The sequence below is a fragment of the Patagioenas fasciata genome, chromosome 6 (assembly GCF_037038585.1).
Source record: "Patagioenas fasciata isolate bPatFas1 chromosome 6, bPatFas1.hap1, whole genome shotgun sequence".
Lineage (NCBI taxonomy): Eukaryota > Metazoa > Chordata > Aves > Columbiformes > Columbidae > Patagioenas > Patagioenas fasciata.
The window spans coordinates 22,677,608-22,683,899 of record NC_092525.1 but is presented as its reverse complement, the minus strand read 5'-3'; the positions used below and the strand labels follow the sequence as shown (position 1 = coordinate 22,683,899).

Below are 6,292 nucleotides of genomic sequence, written 5' to 3'. Positions count from 1 at the left end.
AATTTAAAAATCCTTTTTTAATCTACCTATTCTAGAAAATTCAAGTTGAGATCGAGAAATAAAATAATGTTCTCTGCTTTGTGTGCCTTTAGCGCTAAGAAATGCCCGCAGTTACCATTTACTTTAGAATGCTTTCCTTACCCATGTGCTATCTTTTCTGCATATATGTCTGTAAAGTACGCGTTATGCCATTCTCTAGACATCTGAATTCTTTCTTGCACCTTAGGGTGCCTATTATGTAAACTTAAGCTAGTGAAAGACTGGCTGCTGGAAGAGCTGATGCTCCCGCACACACGCTGCTTCACATGAGCTGGCATGGTCACCCATGGGGCTGTAGGCTCAGCTTGAGCTTGGCTTTGAAAGATAATTTACATCAAGTCCCAGTGGACCATGTGCCTCACCAGCGCTGACATTAGCACTCAGAAGGTACTGGGATACTGTTGCTTTCAGCCCTACCTTTAGTTTTAGCATAGGGAGCCCTGCGTGGTAGTTCATAAGACATTAGTACATAGGCAACATTAATTTGGAATGTTAGGAGGTTTGGGAGCTTTATATATGTGGGAAAATGGCCTGTCATGATTCTGTACTTTGAATTAAAGTCTTATCTATGCGATCAGGTACGTTTGGTTACGTACTCTGTTCCTTCGGAGCCAGTTTCAGTCTGAAGCAACATAGTTGCTTGGCTCTGTTTGTGTAAGTGGAGCTGATTTTGAGCTTGTGATTGGCCCATCCCTGTGAGCATAATGCATGTGTGGGGTAGGCTGAGGTGGTTTCAGCCTGGCTGTGTAGACTCACAATCTGGAAATAGTTTTGCTGATAGGATAAATTACAGTTAACTGATCAGCTTTTACCTGCTCATCACCTCTTGCAGGCTCCTTGGCCCACTTCAAACCAGAAAGTTGCAGATACAGGACACACTTTCTCCAGTAGATCCGATAACCAATTAATCTTTGGCCCAGGAGCTGTGGAAAACTGCAGGGTAATAACTCCTGATGCAGCTGAACTTTCCATCAGTGCTGGATCCATAAACATATGTCTCTTCATAGGCATGCCCTTGCACTGCTGGAGTTAATCTTTGGTAGCAACTGCAGAAAAATAACCCTTAATGTGGAATAAACATTCAGAGTTAGTGTGCAGTAGTATTGCACTTAGAAACAAAAAGCACCTAAGTTGGTATGCTTTGTCTTTCTGTAAAATGAGTAGATGTTAACCTAACACACATCAGAAGCAAATGTATTCAATTAAATTTACGTTCCTGACATGATTAGAACTTTCAAGGAGCAAGGCAAAAGATTTTACATCTAGTCTGAGCCAGAGAAAAAAATGCTAATTTAATTTTCACACTTATTTCTGTTTTAATTTGTGTATTCCTTCCTCTCTACTTAGTTATATTGAATACTAGTAGTACTCCTTGAAAGTGTGAATGCGAATGTTTTTCAGACATATTTCTGAATTGATTTACAAAAGTTATTTTACAGTGCTGAATTCTTTGCCTTTTTCCCATTTACTTCTTCTGTCATTTGTGTTTGTACATTTTTATTCTGAAGAAGAAAAAAAATCCTCAATTTTGCTTATAATTACAGTTTAAATGTATTTATGAATTACATATTTCAGAGAGTATGATCAGGACTTGTCATCCAAATATTGTCTTTACATGGTTTTGCTCAAATAAATTGTTGTCTAGTAGCAGTAAAAGGTTATTTTTTTTTGGAAGAGCAAAATACAAAATAATGACTGTGTGCCATTTTGGATCAGTTTGACCAGTGGTTTGACAAATTACTTCTTTTTATATTTTTTTCCCCCTCAATATTCAGCTGAATTTGTTCTGTAGTTTGTTTTCTCTGTGTCAGGACGTACTGGAAGGTGGCATGAAGACAAATAAATGGCTGGGGAGGAAGACGGAGTTGAATGCAATTTGCTTTTAGTTTGTGTTTTCTGGTAGAAGTGCTGTCTTAAACAGACATCGGCAATAGCCTTGATTCCCACTTGGGAATCCTGTAGGAATAATCCAGAGAACCCCTCAAGGTTGAAAATCTGATTTAAATTCTTGTTGTAAGTGTACTCTTTAAATATCTATTTTAATGGTATAATAAATTGAAAGCAGAACTGACACAGCTGTGCAAACAAGGCTAAAACCATGACCAGTAGATAGGAAGGTCAGTTCCTTAAAATATTTTAAAACTTTGTGGATATTTGACACATGGTGGTATTGAAGGGAGAACTGTTCAAACTGTTGTACACTTAAACAGCTGCCTTGTATAGCGAATGAGGCTTGCAAGAAAAAATATTGTGTATGACAGCTCCATAGTGTGTATTCTTGAAACAAAACTGGGTGCCCCCCACCATCTTAATGATTTTTGCACCCATAAATGCCTAAAGAATAGATTTAAATGCTTAGACATTCTGTTGTTTCATGCCATCAAACTACTTTTAAAAACATATACACGTTGAATGCTTTTAGGAGCAAAATCTGTGTGAAAAACAGTCATTAGGAGGAAGCAGTTGTGGTGGTGTAATATATTTTTCCCCCTCATGCTTTTGGAAGATTGCTGCTAGTTGGCAAATTTAGTACTGGTTGTACTGTCTTGGAAGAACTGCTGGTGGGTTGTACAATCCAGATATTGAGGAGGGGGACCCAACTTCTGCAGCAGTTTCATGAACCTTTGGTAGTGAACTGAAAATTAATCTTGTTGACTTGATTTCAAATGATGCCTCTGAAGCTGGAGTCATGGCTCAGTGCCCCTATGGTGGAAACTTTCAGTTGAATGCATTTTCCTACTTTTACCCAATACAGTTTCTCAATCAACAGCTGTGTGCAAAAATCCCAAGAAAACAGGAAAACTAACATCTGCTTTTGCACAGATGTTCCTTTTGAGGTCTCTGCTTTCCATTCTTAACTGAGGTGACACTTTTTCCTGTAATAACTTGATCTGTCACATGCACTGCAAATAGCTCAGCGGGTCTAATAAAAACAGACAAAACTATTAGCAAACTAGTTATAATAAAATAATCCTGAATTGGTACAGTTTCCAAATAAGTGGAGTACAGATCATGTGCTACCTGTGGATCCAAAGAAAACCAGTTCAGTACTAAACATGTTCTCTTACCTGCAAAACCTCATCTCTTGCATGTTTTTATATTTTCTTTATTAGTATAGTGTGCAATATAAAACCAGTAGCAATCTAGAGGATTGGTGTTTGTGTAATGCTTTTCCATGTCAGGAACCACAAATTGTCGCCTTACGTTTTTCAGATATACACGACACCTATTGGGCTTAAATGAGCCCTGTAAAGAGCAGCTGCTGCCTGGTATGTGGGTAAAGCTTTGCCATGGTTTTTCTCATAGCATTTAAACTACAAGGGAACCTTCTCAGATTTGCAGAGCTACTCTTTCAACACATCTAAAAGCACCAACATATAATTGCTTTCTTGCTATAAAGGAGTAACTGGAAGCATAATGCAATATATGTGGGGGTTTTGTTTGGTTTGTTTCTTGAAAAGCAGTTGAATAGTAAGTGCTGTTTATACACACTGAGTACCTAGAAAAACAACAGCTTGGTCTCCCACCATTGATAGGTAGACTGAACAGTAATGTCCGTCATTTGGAAACACGTGCATAATCTAAGCATTAGATATTTGAGTTTTTAAGATAAAGCGTGTTTCTGTTCTGGGAAGATTGTTTTATGGAGTATATGAGGCAAGTTTTCCTCTAGTGTTTACTGTTAACTTCAGCTGCCCACACTTTCCTTTCAAAAAGAAAACCCAAATTTGTGCACAATTTCTAGGAAGCCAGCTGTAGCAGCCTTTATTTCAGTACAAATTTGTAAGTATGCACTATCGGATGAGAAATATGTTGATTTGATGTAACTGAGTCTCTAAGTACTTAAGAAATAGAATGATTTCAGAAAGATTTTGTTCCTACTCTTTAATGGTGGCTTGGGTTTATACTGTGTGCTTTTTCTGACCGTAACATCTTCCCACTGAACATGAGTTGCTTCCATCTCTTCTGTTCTCGAAATATGAGGGAAAAAAAGTCCACTTTTCTTACAATCCTGGATCATGCTCTAGGAATTACTGATGCTCCTGTGGCATCCTCAGTTACTGCTGCTGTGATTTGGTCCCTGCTTTCTGACTGCATCCACAAAAATCAAAGCTTTAGCTGCCACAGCAGCAATTTCAGAGCAAGGGAGATAGAGGAATGAATGGTGGACTGGGAACAGCTTGTTAAGTTTTTTAATTGTTGGGTTTTATTTCTGCTTGAGAAATGAGGGTTGCCGTAGCACTTGATGAGAGCAGTAACTGTTACAGAAAGTGGTCCAAACTAATGCTTCTCCTGTAGATGTACAGGATGCACATCTGTACAGATGCAAAAATCACTGTTTATAAATAGGGCTTGCTCTGGGTTCTTCATCCCTAACAGGAAATAAATGTCGTCGGTAGTTTTGCTCATCTCTGTGCTTATGTTAGAGATTTCCTTGACAGCACTGGGTGAGTCAAGAATGTACCTTCTCAAGTTCTGTACACTTGTGCACAAGTAGAACTTGTGTCTGAGAAGTTTTGGAGGCAGACAGCAGCTGGGTTTTATATTGAAATCTTAAACTTTCCATGCAACAGCTAAAACTCAAATGAAATAGTAGTAAATCTAAAAATGAAGGAGGGCTGGGAGTCTTTAGGGGGTTAGAATTTTAATGTTGTGTTTTGTTGTGAGTAGATCCAGGCTTTATTTTAATTTCTCTAAGAAGTTGTAGGTTACCTGAAATGCCTTGTGCTAAATCAGTTCTATACTTGATCCACCTCACTGTGTGGATGTAAAAAAGAAACCAAAAAAAACCCCTTTTTTTTGGCAGATACTGCAGGGGGAATGTAGGTAATTTTGTATGTCTTTGTTCATTTTTACAAATTTTTATTTGAGTTCCAGTTGAAATTTATCTCGTATTGCTGTCTGTTTGTAACCTATTCAAGTCCATTATCATAAAAATCAGTACACTGTGTACTGAAAGATTATTGAAAATATAATTTTTTCTGGTTATAAAGCTGATGGAAAAAAGATAGCTGCACATTAAAACTTTAAATATAAGAAGAAAGTAAAATGTGACTTTTTTATTAGCTGTTCAGAGATGTCTTTCTGCTGTATGAGATTTTGTTCAGTGAATTGGAACCATTTCCCAAAACAGATATGGGATGGCTTTACTTATCCGAGAATACTCGACCAAATTTAGGACATACTGGATACCCAAGCCTAATTTTTAGCCCTTCAACCAAAGAGTAAAACATAATGTTTGAAGGGGAAGCTCTCTGAATTGTATTTTTTATAAAATCTTACCTGGGGGGACACAGTAAATCTAAAACGTCAGTTGAGTTTTGTTTTAAAGTAATCTCCTGTGGAACTCCATAAAAGATTTGCTGTATTCTGATGAGAGAGCACAGCGCTATGTGCAATGATATCTGCATGCTTTAGTCCATGAGGAGCTCAGATACTGGAATCACAGCTGCTTTATTCCACTTAGGTAGAATAAATTAGATTTACCACTTCATTATAATTGGTATTAACCAATTAAAGCTCTGTCTGAAGATGGGGAAATTACAAGTATACCGAACCTGTGATTTGTCTTGTGAATCTTTTGCAGACTAAGAACATGATAATGTTTTAACTTAATTTTCTTTCCATTAACATGTGGTTTACAAAAAAACGGAAGGCTTTTACAGTATCTTTTGCAGCTGAGTTGACAGTTAATCTCCACAGTAGAAATCAGGGTTGTTGTAATCGTGCCCTCCCTTGCACAGGGACAAACTCTCATCTTCCCTGCACTGAGCTGGTTGAGGAATCTAAACCAAACTAAAACAAATGTCTCTTCTGCTACCTTTGCTTTTTTTGGTCAAATTTGGTTCCCTGCCTGTGCTCAGCACGGGAGCTGGGGCGCTGATCTGGATGGTCAGACCTGAGAGATGCTTTCAGCTGCTACAGAGGTGCATCCTCAACCAGATATTTTCCTTCCTGCTAAGGCAATGCCCCTATTTCTTTTTGAAACCACGAGAGGGAGTAATAAGCCCTCAGTAGTGTCCTCCCATTTTAGGAGAAATCTCAAGACAGTGAATAGGAAGCATAAAAGTATAATCTAGTGAGCTATGTCCCAACATGTATATACAATTTCTGATAGAAAATTATTGGTATAACTTTGTTTCTATACCCTTTCCTGGTTTTGAGCTTTTAAATAAAAACGTAAAAAAAATTTTCCCTATGCTGAAGTTTTACTTCAGGAAGTCTACAAAGAAATTCTATCTCTGTAGAATAC

The 6,292-nt window shown here is 37.8% G+C and overlaps 1 protein-coding gene across 2 annotated transcripts in view; it reads left to right on the top strand.

Moving 5' to 3' along the window:
• The window catches only part of OSBPL9 (oxysterol binding protein like 9), a 60,975-nt gene that overhangs the window by 1,792 nt on the left and 52,891 nt on the right, over positions 1-6,292 (top strand). The gene's annotated exons all lie outside the window — the stretch shown is intronic.